Here is a 25898-nt window from a genome sequence, read left to right as displayed (position 1 = left end):
ATGTGAAGTTTCCCAAACATACTAACCACTGGATATTTTTTCACAGTATGATAAGGGACCATAGAACATGCTTTGAGAAATGCTAGGATAGAGCATCCGTGTTACTTGCATTTCTAACATAAGATGACCCCGAGATTAAGCAGAGAACTTCATTCTTTACAATGCTGTAAAATATTGTTTTATTTAGAATTTTAAGGAATATTAAATTAAGAATTTTCAATTTTTTTTTGAATTTTCAATTTTATGAACAATTTATAACCACCTTATTCTCAAACGTATTACATTTCTATGTTCTAGAATGTGGTCAATGCATGTTATCTGGATCATTTTTATTAATTCAAAACTTCCAAGTTAATTCAACTATGAATTGATAAAAAATAAAATAAATTTTCTATTTCTAAAAAAATTCTGTAGGCAAATAGGAATATATGTAGATTATTCATTCTTTCATATTTACTACTGAATTGTTTACCACCATTGAGCTAGTAACTGAGAAAGACCACTTGTAACTTAGATTGAACAAATCTGAGGAGAATGTATATGAAATAAATAAGAGAATTTTAAAAATTCCTTCTTTAGTACAAAATATTCATAGTTTTGAGATGCTGTTCCTCTTGGTCTCCAGGACTGCTTCTGGCCTACTAATTGCCTCACTGTGTAGGTGAGGGAAATACACATGCATGATCAGGTTGTTCGTCCAGTCAAGTTTCTTTTGGTGATGAAAGAGGCTGCCTAAGATTTCAGGCATAAAATGTTGCCATGTGCTGTAGGCTGACATGACTTAGGTATTTAAGGTCTTATAATAAACATTTTTGTACACTTAGAATTAAATGAGCATGCACGTCCCTAGACTAGTCATTCAAATAGCTATTGATCTTAACTTTAAGCCAAATACAATAGAGTTTTATACTTGAATCTATTATTTAAAGTCTCTTTCTGTGTCTTATTTAGACTGTAAGCACTTTGGTTCTCCATTGCTACCATCATATGGAACTTAGTACATTCTGTTTGTTAGGTGAATGTACTCAGTAAAGTCTATGGATTGAGTCTATGGATTCATTATAATAGTCCTCTTACCTAAAAGAGGCATTTGTGAAATTGCTGACCTAGCCTAGAGGAGATATACAGGTTTAGATGATGAAGTATAATTTGTCTCTGGATGATGACCACATATACATAATTGCATTAGATCTTGATCAAATTAGAGCTATCTCTCCGATGTAGGCTATGATTTACTTATATATGTTTTTCATTTGAGACAAAAGTTCCTAGAGATTTGGGACATCAAGAGATGGACCAGCCAAAATGTTTGCTTTTTGTTTTTATTATTTTTAACATTTTCCATTTATTTTACACCAAATAAAATACTAAAATGGTCTAAAATGCTCTTTAGATATTACTTATACTATTTCAGTTCTCCATATGAGGTTGGATTTCTTTGAAATATCTGAATGGTTTTGAATCTCAGGTTATAAGTATCATTTTGTGATGAACTATGAACATCTTGAAATTTTGTCCTCAGAGCACAGAGTCAAGCTCTGTATGGGTATATGAGCAATTGGTTCAGAATTTGGGGTGAGAATTGAATGGTGTCACTCATTTATTACTTGCTCAGAGCAGAGGCAATGGGACAAATGTGTCATCAAACCACCATAACTCATTTAATGAAATTATAGTAAGTTCAATAATGACATGCAGCTACACGTTTCTTATTTAGAACACTATAGAACAATTTTCTTTCAGTTCTCAAAATACACACATGGAAAGCAAGGCAGTATAAAATCCAAACAGATAAACTTTGAGCCAGAGATTTTTCATTTTTTTTTCTTTAAAATGATTTTTCTTGAGGATGTACAGACCTTGTTATATTTTATTAACTCTTAAGAAGGAAAGTAGTGTCACTGTGGTTGGTCTTGGACATATCAGCATCCATGTTAGGAACTATGAGAGAAACCTGGCTGAAACTCCAAATTTGAAGCTCTCAATTACTTATCTAGGTAAGGAAGGTAATCAATCAGGACTTAATTTCTGGTATATGCAAGAAAGAGAAAAGTAAATTCTAAAGCATCTGGCATTTCATTAAGGAGAGACAACTACTCTGCTATAGGATACCACTAAAGATTGCCAAATATGTTTTTAAAATTAAACAATAACAACAGACACTAGCTCATCATATATCCCCTGTATGCTCACTACTAATCACAGAATGTGGAAGGTAAAGGGGAAGGAGACTGGAGTTAAGGGGATAAGATGAAGAGCAGTTGCTATAAATGCACATTACAGGTATACATGATCTGATTGTTGCTATGACAGTGCTATTGAAGCAACAATTTTTGGCTCTGAATTATTACCTTTGTCTCATAGTATGGCTTTACAGAAGTTAAACTTGCCATAACTGATTTGTTGACATTTTCACTTAGTAACTCATTATGTTCTTCAGCTCTATAATGCAGTCAACTTTTAAGTGAAACATAATATCAGATTTCTAGTTCAGATCCAATTGACTTTATAGCAAAGATACTTGGACCTTGATGTGATCAATTCAAATCTTTCAGTCTTTTACTTTTCTTTCATTGATCACATTAGTAACCTATCCAGGGCGTGCCTGTCTGATAGCACGGTATATTGAATCTGAGTGCTGTTCTTTTCCAAATTAAAAAGACCTATTAAAAAGAAAAACCAAAAAATAACTCTCTTGGAAATTGGCTTAAATGATAAGCATGACCCCAGCGCAGTTTCTAACTACAGTTGTCAAAACCATGCGGTACTGGCATAAATCAAATTTTGTTTAATAAGATGTGAGTAAATTAACATATCTGCAATGTACCATCCCTTATTGTAAACTTTTTATTTATAACATTTCTCAAAAATTTAAAAGCAATAGTTTGAATTGAAGAGTGTGCTCTTATGAAACATAAAATTCACAGAGCTATGTTTTTTCTTTAATGGTAAGCAATAAATGTGTCAGAAAAAACATAAGAACATATGGCCTTTGGTTTATGTCTAAATTAAAAGCAGCCAAATAATTGAGTTCAAAATTTGGTAAGAAAATTGCTTTAACATGAGAGTGGAATAATTCAAAAGAAAAGAGAAAGTAAGATATTCTCAGAAAAAAAAAAAAGGATGACTTGTGCCTAATTTTGGGAACATGAAGTATTTCTTCTGTTGACTTCTGTAATAACAAAGTAGTGTGTCACATTGTCACATCACAGTGATTATTGAGAACCTCTGCTCTTTCTGTTTTAAGCAACCATCTTGCAGAAGAAGCTGAGTGGGATTCAGTGATAGTGCTGTGTCAAAAGAGCTTTGTGGTAATTCCTTCCAAGCCTGACATGTGACCTCAGTTAAATTAATTTGTCTTGTTGAGGTATATGTATTTGATTTGGCCTCATATTGTGAGTTTGATACATTCTTTATATATTTTGGATACTAACTATCAGATACATCATTTGCAAATATTTAGTCCCATTCCAAAAGTTGCCTTTTAGTTTTGTTGATTGTTTACTTCACTGTGAAGAAGCTTTTTATTTTGATGAGGTCCCAATATTATACTTTTACTTTTGTTTCCTTTGCCTCAGCACACATCTCTAGTAAGAAGTTGTTATGGCCAACAAAGAGGTTATTGCCTGCATTCTCCTGTAGGATTTTAATGGTTCCCTGTCTCACATTTACATCTTTTATCCATTTTGAATGTATTTTTGTGTACAGTTTGTGTATGGTGTAAGAAAGTGGTCCAGTTTCATTCTTGTGCATGTTGCTGTCCAGTTTACCCAACACCATTTGTTGAAGAGACTGTCTTTTTTCCATTGGATATTTTTTCCTGCTTTGTCAAAGATTAATTGACCATATAGTGGTGGGTCCATTTCTGAGTTTTCTATTCTGCTCCACTGATCTGTGTTTCTGTTTTTGTGCCAGTACCATACTGTCCTGATCAGTACATCTCTAATATTACTTGAAGTCTGGAATTGTGATGCCTCCAGCTTTGCTTCTCTTTTTCAAAATTGCTTAGGCTATTCAGGGTCTTTTCTGGTTCCATACAAATTTTAGGATTGTTAGTTCTAGCTCTGTGATAAATGCTGTTGATATTTCGATTGCATTAAACGTGTAGATTGTTTTAGGTAGTATAGACATTTTAACAATATTTGTTTTTCTAATCTATGAGTGTGGAATGTTTTTCCAATCCCTCCACATTCTTGAAGTGTTTCCCACAGGTTAACCATTTTTGTCTTCATTCTGTTTTCCTCAGAATCAGCTGAAAATTTTGTGCTTTAGAATGTAATTTTAAATTCTGATATGACACTTTGTTTTTTTACTTAGTCAACCTTCCTTACCTCTCCATTGTGTAGCCATCCCATGTTTCCTGCTTATTTTAGAGAATCCATGTTGTTTTTTCTTTAATTGAATGCCTTCTCAAGAGGTAGGGGGGAAAGGATGCTATGTAATTATATCATTTTTTATATCAGTCTTTTGTAGCATGCAGTATTTAGAAATATATTCTTAAAACCTCCTTCAAAACACTTATGTATTTATTTTTTTCTTACTATTGAATCTTTTGTTAGAACCAATAATCTGCTTAATATTTACTTAATTTTTCATTCTTTATTGACAAGAAGACTAGCCTGGCCTAATTTTTTTCAGTTTGAGGAGAAGACTTGTACTCTCCACAAGCTAATTGGTTTTATTTGCTTTCAAAGATATTAGAAGAGTTTATGAGCATCATTATAGTTCTAAGAGTCAGAGCTATAAAAAATGCACATGACTGGCTAGAAGAAAGGGGCAGGCCTCACATATGGCCATTTTGGATTGGCTTTAGTATTAAGAGACTAAAGTCTGGAGGAGGCTCACCATGTGGGGGCTCCAGGAAAAAACAGCCAAAGACAGCTTGAGACTTACTGAGATACTACAAAGAGTCATGTTTGATCAATATGAAGAACTCAATTAAAGAAGGGAGATACATCCCAAAGGACACACCTCCTCCTTGCTTTGTCTACCTGTTTCTTCTTCCATTACTCTTCTTGCTTCTGGGACTTTTAAAATAAACTTTTTTTCAGTGTGAAAAAAATATAACACAGAAAAGTTGTAGTCTCTACCTGTCACTGCTGCCCTGATCCCATTCTCTACTTTTTTCTCTCTCCCTTTTCCATTTTTATAGATAAACAGCCTCTTTAATTTTTAGTTTATTCTCATTATATTTATTTATTTTTTTCACAAGTAGGCAGATAAGAGATATCTTTTTATACTCTCTTTTTAAAAATTTATACATATGAAAATAACATGCTATAGATACTCTTTTGTGCTTTACTTTTTTGTTTAACAGTATATCCTGGAGATTACCCTATATCAGTTCATAGACATCTTTCTCATTTTTTTATACCTGTATAGTTCTTACTGTGTGGATATATTATAATATATACATATATGTACTATATATAATATATATAAGCGTTTATATTATTTCCAATATTTTGTACTTACAATCAGTGTTATAATAAATAATAAATAAATAAATAACACTGTAAATCAGTGTTACAATCAGTGTTTTTTTTTTTTTTTTTTTGAGAGACACAGAGAGATAGAGGAGCAGAGACACAGGCAGAGGTAGAAGCAGGATCCATGCAGGGAGCCCGATGCAGGATTCGTTCCTGGGACTCCAGGATTATGTCCTTAGGTGAAGGCAGATGCTCAACTGCTGAGCCACTCAGGCATCCTGGGGGCAGGGATCAAATCTTTTTCCTCTCTGCCCTTCCCTGGACCCAGCACAGGACCTGAGGCAGAGGAAGGGCTCAGTAGGTGTTTGCTAAATCAGCAAATGATTGATTGAATGAATGAATGAATGAATGAATGAATGAATATGGTTTATATATATACTGTATAACCTATACAGGAAGAGTGCATGGGGGCAGTAAGGGGATCCCCCGGAGGTAGCAGTTTGAACTGGCCCTAAAGGATTTCAGTGGCAGGAAAGGAAGTTGGCAGAGGGTGTGATATTTGGGTTAGGTGGGAAATGAGGTAGGAGCAGCATCTTGAATGAATGCCTGGGTGAGGGATTAGATTTGATTTCTTTGAAATTAGCAACCGTGGGTGGGAGTGGAAAGGCTGGAGGAGGGCTCTTGGAGGTGTGGCTGAGGGAAAGGGCTGTTTTTATAGAATCAGTTGTTAACTGGGGACTTCAGGAAAAAAAGTGGCTTTTTGAGTTGGGGGCTTTACGGGTGTGAAGTGTTACCGAGATGTTACTGTATTCTTTGATTCAACAAACACCGAGTGCCAGCTGCCTGCTAAGCCCCTGGGGTTCAGAAAATAATGAGACTAACTGCCTACCATTGGTGGGCTCACATGAACGATTTTAATGCCCGTGAAAAATGTTATAATGGCCAAAGGATGGGTATCTTATGGTAGGGACTCAAGTAGCAAGGTCATTGTCAGAGGTTCAGGGGGCCAGGGAAAGGATCACAGAGGAAGTGGGTTTTGAAGGAGGATTAGGAGTTTACCGAGTAGGCAAGATGAGGAAAATGTCTCAGGCAGAAGGAGAAATAAATTATTTAACATTATAAATAACATTATAAATAAATTATTTAAATGTTATTTTCATAATGTTAGAGGTAAGCCTTGGGGTAGATTTTTCTTTGATTTTCTATGTAAATAGTCTATTAACAACTTTTTTCCACTTTCTCCAGGTTCTTATAGTTATGTATCTCTTAATTCTTATGATTTTTTTTAAATTAAAAATGGATATAGTCTCTTTGGCTCTGACACTTTCATTCTCTCATTTTACGTAGAGGAGTAGGTGGTGCTGTTTTGCTAACTGTGTTCTGGGGGTTTTGTACATCTTTTGTTCTTTTCTTCCTCTCTTGCTGTCTTCTTTTGTGATTTGATGACTTTCTGTAGTGTTATGTTTTGTTTTGTTTTTCTTTATCTTCTACTATAGATGTTTGCATTGTATTTACCATGAGACTCACTTGAAACGTGTTATAACAGTTTATTTTGAGCTAATAACTTCGTTCAAAAGCTTTGTATAAAAACCTTTGTACAAAAGCTCAACAGTTTATTCCCCCACCACATGGATGTTTTCGATATTACAATTTATCTTTTTACATTGTGTACCAATTAACAAATCATTGTACCTATAGTTGTTTTAAATTATTTAAATGATCTTTTAACCTTTATACTTTAAGTATGGGTAATTTACTACCATCACAATATTGAGGTCTTCTGAATTTGACCATGTATTTACCTTAGCACTGAATTTTATGCTTTCATATGATTCCATATTATTAGTTAGCATTCATTCTTTTTAGCCTGGAGAAATTCCTTTAGTATTCCTTGTAAGGCAAGTATAGTGCTTCAGCTTTTGTTGTCCAGGAATGTGTGTAACCCTCCTTCAATTTTGAAGGATAGCTTTGCCACATAAAGTGTTCTTTATTGGCAGTTTTTTTTTTCATTCCACACCTTGAAAATTTTCCCCCTCTCTCCCAATTTGGAAGGTTATGCTGAGAAATCTACTGATAGCCTTATCGGAATATGTGATAAGCTTCTTTTCTCTTGCTGACTTCAAGATTCTCTCTTTGACTTTGATTTTTGACAGTTTTATTATAGTGTATCTCAGTGAAATCTTCTTTGAATTGAAACTGATTGGGGACTTTTGAGCTTTATGTACCTGGATGTCCATATCTTTCTCCAAATGAAAAAAGTTTTTAATGATTATTGCTTTAAATAAGCTTTCTGACTCTTTTTCTCTCTTTCATCTTTCTGGGATTCCCATAATACAAATATTGTTTCACTTGATGGAGTCCTGTAAGTTTATGGGCTTTTTTCATTCGTTTTCATTCTTTCTTTTTTCCTCTTCTAACAGAACAATTTCAAGTGACTTATCACTGAGTTCATTTATTCTTTGTTCTGTCTGACTGAATCTGCTGTTGAAGTTCTCCTACATTTTTAAGTTCAGTCTTTGTATGTTTCAGCTCCAAAATTTGTTTGGTTCCTTCTTGTTTCTATTCCTTTGTTAATTTCTATTTTGTCCTGTATTTTCCTGATTTTGTTCAATTGTTTATCTGTGTTATATTGTAGCTCCTTGAGCTGCCTTTGATCAATTGTTTTTAATCTTCTCCAGAATCTATGGATCTCTGTTTCTTTGGGGTCAGTTACTGGAAGTTTATTGTGTTCCTTTAGTATTGTCATCTTTCCTTGATTCTTCATTATCCCAATAGCTTGTGTAATTGCCTTTGCATTTGAAGAAATAGTCACCTATTCCAGAATTTGTCCATTGGCTTTGGTAAGAAAAGACCTTAACTGGTGGGGAAGGGAACTGGAGTGTGTTGTTGCCCCAGGTCTAGCAGTATGGGGTGCCATGTATTAGGGTAAATGTAGGCTTTGGATTTGAATGGAGGATGGTATCTTGTTGGCTCAGGCACCATGGTGTTATGGCTTGGGGTCCATGACATTGATTACTATGTGATTCTTGGTAGTAAGAGTTGTAACAGGTCCACGGTGGCTACAGGGGTTATTGAGGCCCCCTGGAATGTCACCTCCAGTTTTATTTGGCAAGGGAATGGGACAGGTGGAGGTGATAGCTGTGGTGTCTATACACTTAATTTGGGTGCTGGCTGCAGGTGCCCATATGGTGGCAGGGGCTGGCTGCATGCATGTGCATAGTGGTGAGTGCCAGGGCCAGTGGTGGGGGTCAGGGCCAAATATGGGTGCATGAGCAGCTGTGGAGGCCCAGGCTATTGGTGTGCACTTGTGAGATGGCAGGAGCTAGCTGCAGGCATGTATATTGGTATAGTTCTGCAAAAGTGCTTGGGTATCAGTATGCACTCATGTAGCTGCAGGAACTAGTTACAAGTGTGTGCATGACAGTGGAGATTAGGTGACAGGACGTCAGCCTGGTGGCATACAAGTGTACTGCTGCAAGGAATAGCTGCAGGCATGCCAGGCAGTTAAGAAAGCAAATGATAGGAATTAGGACTGGCCCTGGGTCCCTGAGCAGCTGTGGGGGACTAGGCTATCGGTGTGCCCTCATGTAGTTGCAGGGGCTAGCTGCAGGTGCATGCACAGCAGTGGGGGTTAACCAGAGAGGCCTGGGCTAACATTGAGTACTTGTGTAGTAAGAAGCCAGGGCTGGCTGCTGACCTGAATCGCAAGGCCCAGGTTATCCATGGCATCACTGCTAAAGTAGCTCTGGAAGGCCGAATAGGGGGTTTGGTGGGTAGACTCAGTCAGCTGGAATCTGTGAACACAAAAAACTTGAGGCTCTCAGTGGTGAAATCTGCAGGAAGTCTATAGCAGTTGTGCTGACCAATGGTTTCCTCAATAGCAAAAGCGGCTGGAGTTCTCTGTGGAGCTGTCCCCTGGAATCTACAATGGAGTCCTCAGTGATAAGAGTTGTGGGAGTCCACAGCATCCAGAAGGGTGGTTGAGATTCTGAGTGTCTAGGGCTGCTGGGGTCCTCTTCAGGGTAAACTACTAGGAACCATGGTCATTCCACCACATGGCTGATACTGGTAGCCTCTCCCTTTCTTCCATGTCCCTCTCAGTCTCTAGACTTTGCAGCTGATCTCTAGGTCACATAAAACTGAGGCAGATCCTCTGTGCAGTGCTCTAGAAAGCTGAGGAAACTGATCACTAATTCCATTCTCCTTTTCCCACTGAGAGGAATCTTGGTGCTAAGCATGCCTGCCTGGGGAATGGGATGATGCAGGCAAAAGGAACTGTTCTTTCTACCTATTTTTGTGCCATCATTAACAAGTGCTTTTGCTCTGCTATGTTGCTGAAGCTTCTTAAGTGGACTCCTGTGCTCTCCCAGAGCTATTTTTGTTTGTGAGTAGCTAGTTGTTCTTTGTTGGGGGAATGGTGGCTGGGATCTCGTTCACTATCTTGGTTACATTGGTTTTTATGTTGCATTTTAAGTAAAATAGAAGCTAGTAGACAGTAGAGATAAAACTTTTAAAGTTATAAGAAAAATAATTATACCTAGAATTATATATTATGCCCAAAGTTATATTATACCCAATTATACCCAACTGTATTATATCCAACCAGACTAGATCTCAAGTGGAAGAGAAAAAAAATCTTAGACATAAAAAGGATTCAGAAAGTTGAACTTTATAGACCAAATGGAAAGAATGACTGAAGATTTTCTTAAAAACAAAACAAAACAAACATCTTTTTTGGGGAACCAGTTGGCTGAGCTTTCAACTCTTGATTTTTGGCTGAGGTCATGAGATTGAGTCCCGTGTAGGGCTCTCCACTCAGTGGGGAGTCTGCTTGAGGTTCTTTCCCTCTGTCCCTCCCTCTGTTCACACACTCTCTCTCAAAGTGAAATACAAATCTTTTTTTAAAAAACACATCTTTTTAAGTATTTTTGTATGCCAAATTATGACACCAGAACTCTTTATTTTTTCTTTGTACTTATCTTGTGCTTTTCTTTTGGAAACCATTAGATTTTTTTATTTTTTATTTTTAGAATTCAGGAATTTTACCATGATATGTGTACAGGTTGGTCTTGTCCCCTCATCAAACCTTCCTGAAATTTGGTATATCCCTTAAAACTGTAGATTCATATCCTTCTTCAACTTGGAAAATTTTCTTATATTTGTTTAATAATATTCTTCTGTCCCTCCCTTCCTTTTTCTTCTTCTGTAATACTTTTTTTGTTTTGTTTTGTTTTGTTTTTGGTCAATGAGGCTTTCTTCAAATGCAGCCAAGTATCTTAGTCTTTTTCCTTATTATTTCCATGATTTTGTTTTTCTGCTGTCTTCCTTAAGGTACTTCTTCTACTTTGCCTTCTAGGGCACTAACTCAGCTATTTCTTTCTTTTCTCATGTGTGCGTGGCGGGGGGTGGGGGGGAGGGCGGTATTTGTCCTAGTAACTCTGTTTTTTTTCCAAGAGACCTATCTTTCTAGATATTGATTCTATTTGTATTTGCTCTCTCTAATGCCTGGACCATTCACAAATGCTGGTTCACTGGGGTCTACGTATCAGAAAACTCTGATAAGGAGGCAGTCTTGCAATTAATGAAAGATGTAGAACTCCTCTTTTCCTTGTTTTGATGTTGTAATAATGGCCAGTAAGACTCCCTGCTCCTTTGGCCTCCCTACATTCTCTGTGGTAGATTAAATTCCTGTTGCCTATTCTTTCTCTTTCCCTGTATTAGAATTATACAACACTATCCTTTGTTTCCTGCCTTTCATTACTTCCCAAATATTTAATAGTGGAAAACATTTAAAAAAGGAAATTTAATATGATCTCTCAATTATAAAAGAGGGAATGGGGAAATAGCTTGTAGTGGTCACTTCTCTGGAATATATATCTTATTTCACTGGATTGGGATAGTGTTGTAAATGTTGGGGCTAGAAGATCTTATATGGTGGTACACTTACTTACAACTTTTTCTGTTTCTGCAGTGCATTGTTTGGTGAGTCAATGTGGCTGTTCCTGATCATGCCTCCTGGGCTGGAAGTTTGCATGCTATTTCCCAATGTCTTCATGTCATTAGGACAGTTTATTTCCTATGGCAGAACTACCCAACAGATAGGAATATTAGAACATCCTTTGGCATTAACCAAAATATTAGCCACTTTCCACATGTACGGGTATGACTGAGAAGCAAAATCTTTACTATTTTATATCTTAATAAATTTAAACGTAATAGCCACAGTGGTTAGTAGCTGCCATATTACAAAATAGCTCCAGAGCATGCTTTATGGATTCATCTGCCCAGTACCTTTGATGAGCATAGAAAAGTCTGGGTATTGCCTTAAGCTAGTGGAGATCAATTTTATGCATATTTTGGTATGTTTGAGGTTTTCTGGCAATCCACCCCTCTCAAACCCAACTTAAATGTGAGATGCTTTCATTGTGTGAATTTCAGTTGGCAGATGACAAATTATATAATATTGCTTTAGCCATACCTTTCATCGTGACTCTCTTTACTTCATTCTCTCTTTGAAATAGTAACAGGCTCTGGGAACTTGCCTATGTCCTTGTGGACTTGGCTTAAGAGCTTTTCTCTTTGCGTCAGCCTCTGCTTCTGCCTTGATTGGGATACTGACACAGAACTAATCTGTTGTCTGCCCCTAGGCTGTGGCCAATTCTATCAGTGCAGTTTGCAGTGAGGCATTATTACCTCTGCCTGGCAGCAGATGCTTGGTAGATGTCTGCTGAGATCAGTTTTGCCAGTTCCTCTGGTTCTCTTGGTATCTACATTTCTGAGCAGCACATTCATTTAGAATGTAGAGGAGAATATGGCTTTTGCAATTTAATAGACACATAATTCTCTGACATTTGTTGGTCTGGGATCATTAGCTGTAGTCTGAAAAGTGAGCAAAATGGTTCTCCTGCTCTTCTCTGTCTTCCCCATACTGAAGGACACGAAGAAGGAGCGAACAGACTCCAACATCTGACTTTTTTCTACCAAATCCTCTAAAGCTTCAGCTATAATGCACCCAATATCTGAGTCTTTGAAATGATAGGCAATAGTCTTAATAACGACTTTATTATTGCATATTATAGATTCCTCAGGATGAATGTATCACTTGTAATGTCTGTTTTACAAGTAACCTTTTTTTTTTTTTTTTTTGTATTAGCCAGGACTTTTTTTGTTGAAATGAAGAAGAGACAATGTAGTTGGTTGCTTCATCCTTTTGGAAACATTTCATTTGACTCCTGGGACACCAAGTTTATTTGGTGTTCCTTTTATCCCACTGTCTACTCATTTTAAGTCTCTTTTGCTATTTCTAACTCTGCTTTGTCTTCAGTATTTTAGAGTACTGAGGACTCACTTTTCTTCTTGATTTATATTCTCTTCCTTTGGTGATCTCATTTATTCCCACGATTTAAATAAATGAGCAAATACATATCTACATATTGATGACTTCCAAATATATATTTTCTGTATCCAGCTATTTCAGATACCTCACGGATATCCAAAAGGCATGCCAAATTAACATTTCCAAAACGAGATACCCTGATATGCTTTTCACTAATCTTCCCTATTTCACTACATAGTATCACAGTTTTTTTCAGTTGTTCAAACCACAAATCTAGGAAGAATTTAATGTTGTTTGTCCCCTCATGCCCACATCCAATCGGACATCTTTAGATCATTTACATAGTCTGAGTAGTTTTTACTCATTTTCCAGCTGGCACACTAAATTAAAACTTTTTGCCTTTTATCTTGTTAATGTACTAGCCACCTAACCATCTCTTTGCTTGTACTTCTGACTCTCTAAACAGTCTTGTCCCCAAAGTCATATTGATCTTTTAAATCTACAAATAAGATCATATTACTCCCTTGCTAAAAACATTCTAATGGTTTTATATTATACATAATAAACTCCGGATATCTTACTATCATGTCTAAGATCTGAGTGATCTGGTTCCTGACCACCTTTCTAACTTCACCTTTTTACCTCTGTCAAACACCCCATTACATTGTTCACACCTCTCCAGCCCCATACTCCTTGTTCTTTCTTTAACTCACCAAAGTTACTCCTTTTTTAGAAACAAGTTCCTTTTTTTATTGCTATTTCTTTCTTTAAAACAATCGCAGCCCCCTGCCCCCAATTATTTTGAGACTTATTTCATCTGATCTTTATTCAAATGTTATGTGTCCGATGTTTCACTTGAGTACCAACTTCCAAATTTTGCCCTTTAGGATTTACCAGTCTGAGTGCCATGCATTGAGACAGTTACCAAGTATTGATCCCCTTGCTTCTTGGGATGGGCAGGCAATGCCTGGGGAGACTTTATCTTCCCGCTACCAAGCTACCAAAATTTCCCTCTGACTAGGAGTAGCCCTAACCCAGTTAAATTAATGTGCTGCTTAAATACCAAGTGTTATTATTTAATATTTGTCATTGCATGCGTGAATTTGGGAAACACACAGTTTTAGCCTGCCCCATTTCTTTCTTATTACATTTGTTAGTATAAATGACTCAGCCAAATGGAATTGTATCAATCAGCCAAATGAAATTATGTTATGTATTTATGTGTTTACTTTCTATTGCCTGCCTTCCCCAATATTATTTGTTTTCTAAAATAGCAGGGATCTTGTTCTGCATTGTATATCTCTCTAGCTCAAAAGACATTTTTTTTGCTTTTACTTGGTTTTATTAAGATATTATTTATATACTATAAAATTCACCTTCCTTGGTCTATATGCCTATGAGTTTGGATAAATGTGTAACAAACACTACAATAAACCTAAAGAAGAGGTCAAATCTTCTCTTCACCTCAAGATCCTGGCAACAACTACTCTCTTCCCTGGTCCTCTGATTCTACCTTTTACAAAATGTCATATAAATAGAATGGGATCAGATATGTGACTTACAAATATTTTCTTCCCGTTCTATGACTTGTCTTTTCATTCTCAATGTCTTTTGAAGAGAAGACCATTTTAATTTTGTTGAAGTTCAATTGCTAATTGATTCATTTTGTGAATTGTTCTTTTGGTTTCATGTCTAAGGGATCTAACCTAAGATCACAAAGATTTTCATCTAGAAGTCTTATTTGCTTAGCTCATCCAAGTTACTCATTTATTTTTGAGTGAACTTTGGCAATTTGTATCTTTCAAGGGATTTCCCATTTTTATCTATATTGTTGGGCTTCTTGGCATGAAAATGTTCATAACATTCCCATACTTTTCTTGTAATATCTGTAGTATCTATAATGACGTTTCCTCTTTCTTATGTGGAATTGGTAATATTTATCTGCTTTGTTCTTAATCAGATTGATTGAAAGGCTTCTTGGTTTCAATTTACTTTAAAATTTTATTGATTTCTTATAAAAGGAACAGTTTTTATTTTATTAATTTTCTCTATTTTCTGCAAATGTGAGTTTTGTTTCCTTGCATGAGGTGTCTTTCTTTTACTGGCTACCTTTCACTAAGCTGTTTTTGGGAGGTTGTAAGGCATTGAGTCAGTTTAGCCAAAAGCTGAACTGTTATCTACAGTGTACCATTTCAAATTCCTCCTTCCTTAGCCTATGTGTGAAGTCTGGGAATGGTTGAGCAAAAGATTTTTCTCAACATTTTTGTTCCACCCTCACCTTTCAGGCTTCCTTGTGTGACTGCCTCTGAGAATATCTCTCTCTGCTTTCCTCTACCCCATAGCATTACAATTCTGTTACTAGTTGCTTGATAACTAGTTACTTGCTAATTAGTATCAGAACTGTACTGGAGGGAAGTGTCAGAGGTATGTTATAGTTGCACTGGCCAAGCCTTATGTTAGAGGGCCCCTATATGCCTTTTTCTCAGTATTCTTCTCCTTCACCTACTGGTAAGAGACTCTTTTTTTTTTTTTTTTAAGTTTTTACTTAAATTCCAATCAGTTAACATATAGTGTAATATTAGTTTCAGGTGTACCATATAATGATTCAACACTTTTGTACATCACCTGTACTCATTTTTACAACAAATCACCCTTTAATCCCCCTCACCTAGTTCCTCCATCCCCCAACCCCCTGCCCTCTGGTAACCATCAGTTTGTTCTCTGTAGTTAAGAGTCTGTTTCTTGGTTTGCCTCTCTCTCTCTCTCTCTCCCTTTTTTCCTCCTTTGCTTGTTTGTTTTGTTTCTTAAATTCAACATTTGAGCGAAATTACATGGTATTTGTCTTTCTCTGACTTATTTCACTTCACATAATACTCTCTAGCTCCATGGAATATTACTCAGCCATAAGAAATAATGAAAAATTGCCATTTGCAGTGATGTGGATGGAAGTAAGAGACTCTTAATGGTCTGTAATTAAGGATTACAGGAATAATTACCTGGTGTTCCTCAAAAAGGAAAGATTATTTCTTTCCTTCTGTTTTTCCCTCTTCTACTTCTCTCCCCTCTCTTTCTCTCTTTTCTTTACTTTTCCGTTAACTGCAATGGGTCTGTACCTTGGAAATGGCAGAGTTTGCTGTCTTTCCCCCATCCACTCAAGGTTTTTTGTTTGTTTGTTTTTCCTTAAAGAAGTTCATTTGGGGTTGCATGTTTTTTTCTGCAGTGTTGGTCTCTCACATCTTTCAGACTTGAACCATAGAAGGTGTATCTCTCTCATTTTCTGCCTGTCCCTGATCTTTCTCATGTACATGAAAGGCAAGTCCATGGAGAATAATCTGCTACTAGGTGAGGACTCTCCTTGTGTCTGAATCTCCCAGGCTCTATACTTTCATGCCAGCCTATAATTGGCCTTTATAGCAATTCCTTAATAACTTTAGCTGAATTGTTCTTACCAGTTATATGCCAGCATTATCTTCCTCCTATGCTTTTTCACAGGTGGGCCAAAGGTTTTGTCCTCGTCTTCTGGGAGATGCTTTTATTTCCTTAAATTGCAGCCAACTTGTTTGTCCTACAAACTAAACTCTTGCATGAGTTCAAGATAAGTTATTACTTTATGGATTATCTTGACCTTTTAATTTGTTGAGAGTGAACGACTTTTCAGCTTTCTATATTCTAGGTAGAATCTTTCAATGAGGATGTTTGTTGAACAAATGAAGTAAGTTTCATTTAGTTCTTGTCTTTTTTTTTTTTTCTAGTCAAATGCCAATAGTTCAGACCCCTTCTGCCCATTTGTGATACTGTTATAGTTATTTATCCATACTAGGTTCTCAAGGTTTGGGGGGGGTGGAAATAACACTTCAAAAAATCTGTAGGTAGGGATTTCTATATCTTGCAGCGATGGAGATTATTATTAGACCATCCCTCCTGTATTACTTTTCTCTTGTTTCTGTAAAAAAAATTATCACACATAGTACTTTACAACAGCAAAAATGTGTTATTATTTTACATTTCAGAAATCTCAAATGGGTTACCAGGTCTGCTTTTCTTCTGGAGGCTCTAGAGGAGAATCTGGTTTTTTGGCTTTTTCTACTTATAGCACCAGCCAACATTCCTTCAGTCATGGTCTATGTATCATTCCGGCCACTTCTGTTGTCACCAGTCTGCCTTTCTGACTCTGGCCTTTTTTCTCATTCATAAAAACTCTGAAATTAAAAAAAAAAAAACAAAAAACAAAAAACAAAAAAACTCTGAGATTACGTTGAGCTCATCAGGTATTCCAAGATAATCTCCTCATCCTAAAATCCTTAATTTATCCACATCTGCAAATTCCCTTTTGCATATTTAACATAAAATGACATATTCACAAGTTTCAGGGTTAGGATACAGACATCTTTGAGGAGCCATTATTTAGCTCACTATGCCGTTTGGCAGAAATAGCTGTAAAACTGTGAAGTATATGATGAATCTCTACATAGGTATTAGGCAAGAGGTAAGACAAGACTGAGTCCTCTGAGAAGGAAATCATATATGGCCAACCATATTATTGCCCTAGGTTTCTGCCTAGATATACTTTCTGGACATTGACATAGGGAAGAAGAACCCAAGCAGAGATGAACTGGAAAAAAAGAGAATGGAATTTTGGGAGGTCGAGGTCTGTCTCTCCTTGTGTTTCTTGTTCATCTTTTTTCTTTATCTACTAAGATCCCTTTGCCTAATGGTGTGTGTTTGCATCTCAATCTGTGTCTAATTCCTTAACATTATTTCTCATTAAAGGTTTTATATTGAACTAAAATATATATATTGGGACTTGTGGCACTTGCCACATAAAAGATTAAAAGATTGTGTTGCATGTTCTAAAAGTTCAAAGTGAGAACAATGAGGACTTTTTATTTCTGTAAGTTTAAAAATCAGTCTTAATGAATCTACTTTTTAATGTTGTTGTAGCCCGCAATTGATATTCTTCTCCTTAGGTCCATGATCCTTGATAGGAGGAAAAAAAAAAAAAAAAGAAATCTACCTGATTAAAAAAAGAGTTCCAAATATACACATGAGACCAATCTGGTTTCAACAAGTGGTTAATTTTTGCCAGATTTAATAAAATCAATTTCATCAGGTCAGGCTGTTTAATGTGCTGTATGTAGAATCACATATAAATACAGACTAGGATTAATATCAAATGTAAATTTAAGGATATAAAACCCATTAACTAAATTTTTTCTGCCAGCAATTAAAATACAAAAACAATTCTTTCAGGATTTCCCAATTGCTTAAATTATACTGCTTCTTTGTAATATGCCTGTAATGATTTTGACTTTTGTAGCACTATTTCTGGGTTCCCATAAAAGGAGTGACTTTGAATTATCCTTCCTTAGCAAATTCTCCTACCTAAGCAAAAAGTGCCAGTTAGAAATCATTCACAGATCTTATAGCTGTCATATGCTTTTCACCAGTGGAGGGTTCATTAACATACTCAATATCCTGTGAGTCTTCCTCCCTCCTTGCATCCCACCCCCACTCCCACCCACAAAAATACTTACCATTCCCTTAACACCTACAGTCACAGTTAGCCTACAGCTTCTGGAGGCAGACTACCTGGGTTTTAATCCCTACTCCAAACTTGTTTAGCTTTGTGATTTTAGGCAAGCAATTTAAACCCATTTGTTTCCTTAGAAAGTATATGTGTTTGTGAGGTGGCTGTGTCAAATGACCAACACTTGTAAAGCCTTTAGAGTCTATCTCATATATAACACAGTCCATATGTGTAGGATATCACTACTGTGACCAGCCTAGAGAGTCCCATGACCACCACAACTTTTCCTTGTATTGTCAGTTCTAATCACCACTACATTCCAGTCAAGTATTGTTTATTTCTACTTGAAGAGGCTGCAACTAAGGATCACAGATGTTCAATAACTTTACTAAACTGCAAATATAAATTGTTGAGCTGCAATTTGAATACATTTCTATCCACTTTTTTTCTATCAAGACTTGTCTCCTTAATGTTAAAAGGATAGATGTTGTACTTGAATACTTAAGTATGTCCTTCATTCCTAGGAAGTTGAAAGAAAGATTTGAAAGGGGGCTCCTAGCGCTCTAAGTGCAAAAGGTGTGGTTTCTAACCCAGATAAACCACCTGATGGTAGGTTCTTCTCTAAGCTGGGATACTCTTGGCAGAGCTTTGCAATTGCAGGTGGGGAAAGTGCACAACAGCTGTTTTGACAGCCTGGTGAGAGAATTTGGTACCATATGCCAAGACTTGGGGTACAAGCACAGCCTCTTTGGTTGCCTGTATTCATATCCATCTGTTATAAGTGGCATTTTGCCTAATCATAATGAAGGAATCAACCAAAGAGGATTTTCTGAAAAAGAAGCTTTTCCTTTTCTTTCTCTTTCCCTTTTTTTCTTCTGCACCCCCCCTCCCAAATGTGACCATCTGCCTGGGGTCCAGAGATACTCTAGCTTTATACAGCCTACTTACAAAGTCACACTGAATTTTTACTTCATAGAAATGTCTGATTGACTGAATTTTTCTGGAACATACATAGCTTCAATTAATTTTCAGATATTTCGAAATATTTGCTGAAAAAGTTGAAATGCAAGGGATTAACATATTTAAAATCTAGTATGTAGTGAGCTGTTTGCATTTATTACCTTATTTAATCTTCACAATGATTTTAAGAGTCAATAATGAATATCTTCTCTTACAGATAAGGATTTTCAGACTCAGAGAGGTTTGTTAACTTGGCCGGTGTCATCATAAAGCTAGCAGGTGGTAGAATTGGTACTGGAATGTAAGTTTTTATGGTTCTTAGGAGTACACTGATTCCCTTAGCCGTGATGTCTCTTCACAGCTACATTCACAATAAACCATAATATATATTTTTTCTAAAGTCTTGTTTCTTTTTTTTTCCTGTAGCTTTCCACACAAGCTCAATTTCTCATATGATTTGCTAGTATTTATAGCTATTTTAGAAGATAAGTTTACTGAATAAAAGTTGGTCCTGGCTATAATAGTTTTGGTCAAAATAAACAGGAGTGAAAACCCTTGCTCCTAGATACTATAAGACATCCTTTTAAGTTTATGGATTTTTTTTCAGTGTTGAATACTAAGACTGTGTGGGTTTTTTTTTTGTTGTTGTTGTTTGTTTAAATTTATTTCTTTAAGTAATCTCTACACCCAACATGGAGCTTGAACTTATGATCCTGAAATCAAGAGCCACATGCTCTGCTGACTGAGCCAGCCAGGCACCTTGAGACTGTGTGTTTTTTTTTATAAGCATGTTGGGAAGTATGATGGAAGGGTGTGTGTGTGTGTGTGTGTGTGTGTGTGTTAGATAATTTTCAAATGAGAATCAAAAGTGAAATAAACCCGTAGGTTATGATATCCTAGTTGAGTTTATAAGCTTGCACAATGGTGAAGAACTGGCCTGAGACATACTTTGTCTGTCTTGAATAATTCAAAAGTCTCTGGAAAGAGGTAAGGCAGATGATGCTGAAACTATAGCAATGTCACAGTCCGATATGTCCAATACAAGTGGATATTTAAATTTAAATTAAGTGAAATTAAATACAATTTAAAACTCATTTCCTTAGCTGTACCAGCCATATTTCAAGTGCTTAATAGCCATATATTGGAGAGTGCACATATAGAATATTTCCCACATTGCAAAAAGTTCTATGGACTAATGCTGTTGTAGATTGTCAGGTTATTTAGACTTTATGCGGTAAGGACATCAGCTTCTTGGTTGTTGAGGGGGTAACATTGAAGCAGCGCATCTGTCTCAGTACAAAAGTAGAGATTGCTTAAAAATTATTCTGTCTTAGCAATTTTCAAGGGCAATGCTGTTTCATCTTTGCTGTTCCAAGTTTAATATCCCATTAGCTTTTTTTTTTTTTTTTTTAAGATTGCTTTCCTCCTCCCTATTAGCTAAATGCAGGTCTTTCTCAACTTATGATGGGGTTACCTCCTGGAAAACCCAAATTAAATTGAAAATATCACAACTCAAAAATGCATTGAAGACATGTAACCTACTGAACATTTTGACTTAGCCTAGCGTACCTTAAACATACTTAGAACACTTACATTAGCCTACAGTTGGGCAAGATCATCTAACACAAAGCTTATTTTATTCTAAAGCATTGAGTAGCTCATGTAATGTATTGAATAGTGTACTGAAAGTGAAAAACAGAATGGCTGAGTGGGTAGAGAATAGTTGTAAGTGGATCAATTGTTTATCCTGGTGTTTCCATGGCTAACTGGGAGCTGCAGCTTGATACCACTGCTCAACATCATGAGAGAATAATGTACTGCATATAGCCAGCCCTAGGAAAGATCAAAATTAAAATTTTGAAGTACATTTTCTACTGAATGAATACCACTTTTGCAAATAGTAAAGTTGGAAAAATCATAAGTTGAGCCATCATAAGTCAGGGAGAATCTATAAATAACAATGATTAAAATACATTATAGGATAACAGACTGGTTTATCTCTTTCCTAAAGATATTTTTTTTTATCATGTCCTTTAAGTGAGACCAACAAACCAAAGGAATTTGGGGTTCTATCACAAATTATAGTCAACTGGATGGCTTAAACAACATTTATTTCTCACAGTTCCAGAGGATGGGAAGTCTAAGATCAAGGTGCTGGTGCTGGCAGATCTCCTGAATCCTGTCTGCAGATGGCCATTTTCTCCTTGTATCTCCACATGGTAGAGAACAGAAAGAGAAAGCATGTTCTGTTTTGTCTCTTCATATAAGGGGACAGATGCCATTATGAGAGCTTCCCCCTCATGATTGAATTATCTCCCCAAAATCCATTTCTAAAATCTATCACACTGAGAATTAGGGTTCCAAAATATGAATTTTGAGGGGGGTACAAACATTAAGTCCATAGTCTGTAGGATTATCACACAAAAAACCTTTGGAAATGTCTGTCATACTTCTGGAATTATTTCAGATGACTTTCCATTTGCTCTCTTTGGTCCACCCCCCAAGCTTCCCTAGTATCTGGATCACACACATTGGTTTCTATAATCTGCATAGATCCTTTGCACTGATAAGGGGATTTTGTTTTATCAGTTGAATTTTGATGATTTTGATGCTACTTGGCCCTAAATTGACACTTCCTATCAAAGAAGAGGAGATGTACTTTCTTAAGCTTACAGGACCCATAATGTGATATGCTTCAGCCTTGTCCCCCTTTTCTCAAGCCCCGACTTGGCATGGAAGATGAATGGGACACACAATTCAATTTCTGTTACTATGGAGGGGGGGGTGAAATGTCAGCAATGGAAGCAAACTTAGAGATTATGGATTTGACCTATAATAGTTGATGAAACACATGACTGCAGTGTTTCTGAGTGAAAAGACATGATATCAGCAGACTCGTCAAATGAAGCTAAACATTTCTTTGTAGTCCCTTGTCTGTGGTTTACTAGAGGCAGCTCTTTTTTCTTCACCTGTTTAGTGAAGCCACTTTTAAATCAAACAATTAGCCACCAACTCACTTTAGACATGAAGTTAAGGAAAGGGATGCTAAAGACATTTCATTTGACTAGAAATGGTGCATTAGCTCTTGACTATGTAAAACCAAGGAGGAAAGGGTGTTCCAATGTGCAGTCAATTTTAAGGTTGATATTTTCAAGGGTGATTTCCCTCAGCTTTATTTCAAAGACTGGTTGAGCACTTAAAATATAAATTTTCTTGAGAGCACCGAATCTAATAAAGAAGCTAGAATTCAAAATAGACTTGGTCCAGGAGAGAGCAATGAGGGCTTCAAATTGAAAAGACTTATTTATCTATTACCATTGGGTAAAGTTTCCCACATCTAAATAAGCATCAAGGAAACTCAAGGAAGATGTAGTCCTGCTAGACTGTTGAAACCCACTGTTCAATAGACCTTTTGAATCTCTCATGTGCCATACACTTTTCTAGGGTACCTGCAGGGCTTTGGTGTATGTACCATCACAGTCCTGAAAGACTTTTAATGATTAAAGAAATAACAAAGCATTTATTGAGACATTGTAAATTAAAAATGATTTTTTTTCCTAAAAATATTGTCTTCAGGGAATAGGTAATAAAAGAACGAAGGAGAGATTAGTTTTCCTAGTAAATCTCTTGATGGCATTTATTTGTATGACTATCATTTATTTTTACATAGGAAAATATCATTGTTAAACACAATCAGCAGGGTTAAAGAGACTTATGAAAAATTAAATAACTTAATGGATTGATTACCAGAAAGGCCTGCACAGGTGAGGCTTGATATATGTCACCAAATACTATACCTTCTTAAACATATATTCACTATGTATTCAGTGTCCATCACCAAAAGGAGAGTCTGGGACAAGAAGTTGCTTAACATTTTGTACATCTTGCATGCATTTTGCTTCTTTGAATAAAAGCTCAGTATTCTCTTGGCCTTGAGGCTACTGTGACTTCAGCAGGAATGATTAGCAACCAATGAAACAATATCTGTTTATGAAAGCAATGTTGGAGAGCTACATGAATAACTCACAAGCTAGGCAGCTCTAGAGGAGCAATCAGTTGCAAGGGTGATTTACTATTTCTGCAAAATGCTCTAACTGCATTAATCTTTGCTTGGAACTGAGTCACTGCAGAAAGTGACACAAGATATAAGTAGCTTCAGCCAGACACAGGAATAGAGTACTGTCAGACAACTTCCAGAGGCTACGATGAATCATCCTGCTACTTATTTTGAGCAGCCCCACAAATACAACAGGAAGGTAAAGAGCGATTCAGTGCCTTGGTGGCAGGTTTTGCACTCATTTAGAGTTTTTTGTTTGTTTGTTTTGGGGTTTTTGCTTGTGCCTATACAACTGTCATCCCTAAAATAAGAAAGGTGAAGGGAGAAGTGGAGATATGAATGACTGGTGTCACTTAAGGGCTCTACTGGGGGCTACGAACTGCTCAACTCCCAAAGGGCACCAACTCCTACTGGTTTGGCAACATGGAGTTTCATAACATGGTGGCCCCGTTGATACGACATTCTGACACTGCCACACCACGTACTTGAGCTTACCTTTTTATCTCATCATGCAGATCTACTTGTATTTCCCAAATCTGTCCTATCTCTTTATATTTCTCTTCCATTGATGTGTGTCTGTATCTATATATGTGTGTATACACATGCACATGCGTAAGAGGTGGTGAAGGGATACTTAACTCTCTCTCCTCACATTTCCACTCTAAAGGAAAATAAAGAAGAAACACTCCTGACATACCTTCTGTCTCTCACTCACTCCTATCTGTCTTGCAGAGAGTATGGGGGTATCATACAAGTGGTTGGAATGGATTCCATAATTTAGCACAACATGAATTATGGGATAGATTGCTGGGGAAAAGGACTTCCCTTAAGCCAGAGATAACAAGATAGACATGCATGTAGTTCTCAGTCTCTCTGTTATCCCTAGGAGAAGCATGGCAGCTTAGGCATCTGCTGAACCCAGAATGGGATCTGCTCCAGTAGAGGGACTCTCCCTACCCCAACCTGACCCATGAATGCCACTTTTTATAATATAAACATGAGAAGATGGTCTTTTCTATGGAAAGTCACAGATTACTTGGCACTGCACAGTCTGAATTGGTAGGGCTTGCTATTTACAATATTTTCTGAAAAAGCCAGCTACTCTGCACCTGAATCAGAGGGTATATGGGATGATGCAGTCCCACAGACCATTAAAAAATGTGGTCCCAGTCCCAAGCAGATTCAAACTTGAAGTTTTCCCCTTTAGCTGGAAGAAAGGTAAGCTCTCAGATTCCAGGTAGCTTGTTGTCTAAGCAACACAAGTTCATGTTAGACAACTCTGCTCCTTGAATAACACTCTATGAATGAAAAGGAAACAGTTATATAATTGATGATTTTTGAAAATAAAGACATGGATGTATAGTTTAATATATTCTATCTTTTGCGTTCTGATAGGCTTACTCTTTCCTTGGTAATAAGGATTCTCTCCTCACACATGCACTTTATTTTTCAAGTGAGACTGTGCTCTCTGAAAGTTTGTTAGTTACCTATTCCTGCATAACAAATTATCTCAAAATTTGGTGACTTTAACATTTATTATCTGATAGTTTCATTGATCAGCAATCTGGGTTTGGCTTATCCTCCACTTCATAGTCTCTCATGGGTTAAAATTAAAGTATTGGCCAGATCTACAGCCTTCTCAATGCTGATTGGGAAAGGATTCACTTTTACTTCCTAGTTTACTCATAGTTAGCTGTTAGCCAGAAACCACTCTCAAGCTGACTTTCTTTCTTTCTTCCTTCTTTCTTCTTTCTTTCTTTCTTTCTTTCTTTCTTTCTTTCTTTCTTTCTTCTTTCTTATATTTATTTATTTATTTATTTATTTGAGAGAATGAGAGAGCATGAGTGAGTATGCACAAGCAAGGGGAGAGGCAGAGGGTGAGGGAGAGAAAGAATCTCCAGCAGACTCTGCATTGAGTGCAGGGCCCAATGCCTACCTCAATTTCATGACCCTGAGATCATGGCCCAAGCAGAAATCAAGAATCTGATACTTAACCAACTGAGCTACCCAGGTGCCCCCACTCTCAGGTCCTTCCTATGTGCACCTCTCCAGAGGACAACTCTCAATGAGGCAGTTTGTTTCACCAAAGCAAGTAAGCTGAGAAGAGCCAGGAAGAGAAAGAAAGAGTAAACACAAGATGCAAGTCAGAGCTTCTTTATCACTCAGTCTGAGAAATGACATCCTATATTTGCGTTCTATTTATTAGAGGCAAGTGGGTAGGTAAGCCCATACTCAGGAGCAGGGGATTACGCAGAGGCATGAATATCAGGAATATACCAGATGCATACCTGCATCACTGGGCACCGTGCCAGAAGTTGTCTACCCTCAAGAGAATCAGAAAATGTTTCATGGCCACACCTCTACATCATTTCATCCAGTGATAGCCTTTGTCAGGAATAAAGCTGATATTTTTATCTCCATCTATCTCCAAGCCTTTCTCTCAGTTGAATTTTAATTCAGAGTGAGTGACAGCATCTTTGTTCATATCTTTTCCTCTTCCTAGATTTTTTTCTTCCTCATCCACATTGATAAAACTTACTGGTTTTTCAAGATTCAGATTGAATATCTTTGTCTTTGAGATTTTTTTTG

The sequence above is a fragment of the Vulpes vulpes genome, chromosome 2 (assembly GCF_048418805.1).
Source record: "Vulpes vulpes isolate BD-2025 chromosome 2, VulVul3, whole genome shotgun sequence".
In the NCBI taxonomy this organism is placed as follows: Eukaryota; Metazoa; Chordata; class Mammalia; order Carnivora; family Canidae; genus Vulpes; species Vulpes vulpes.
This window is presented reverse-complemented; position numbering follows the sequence as displayed.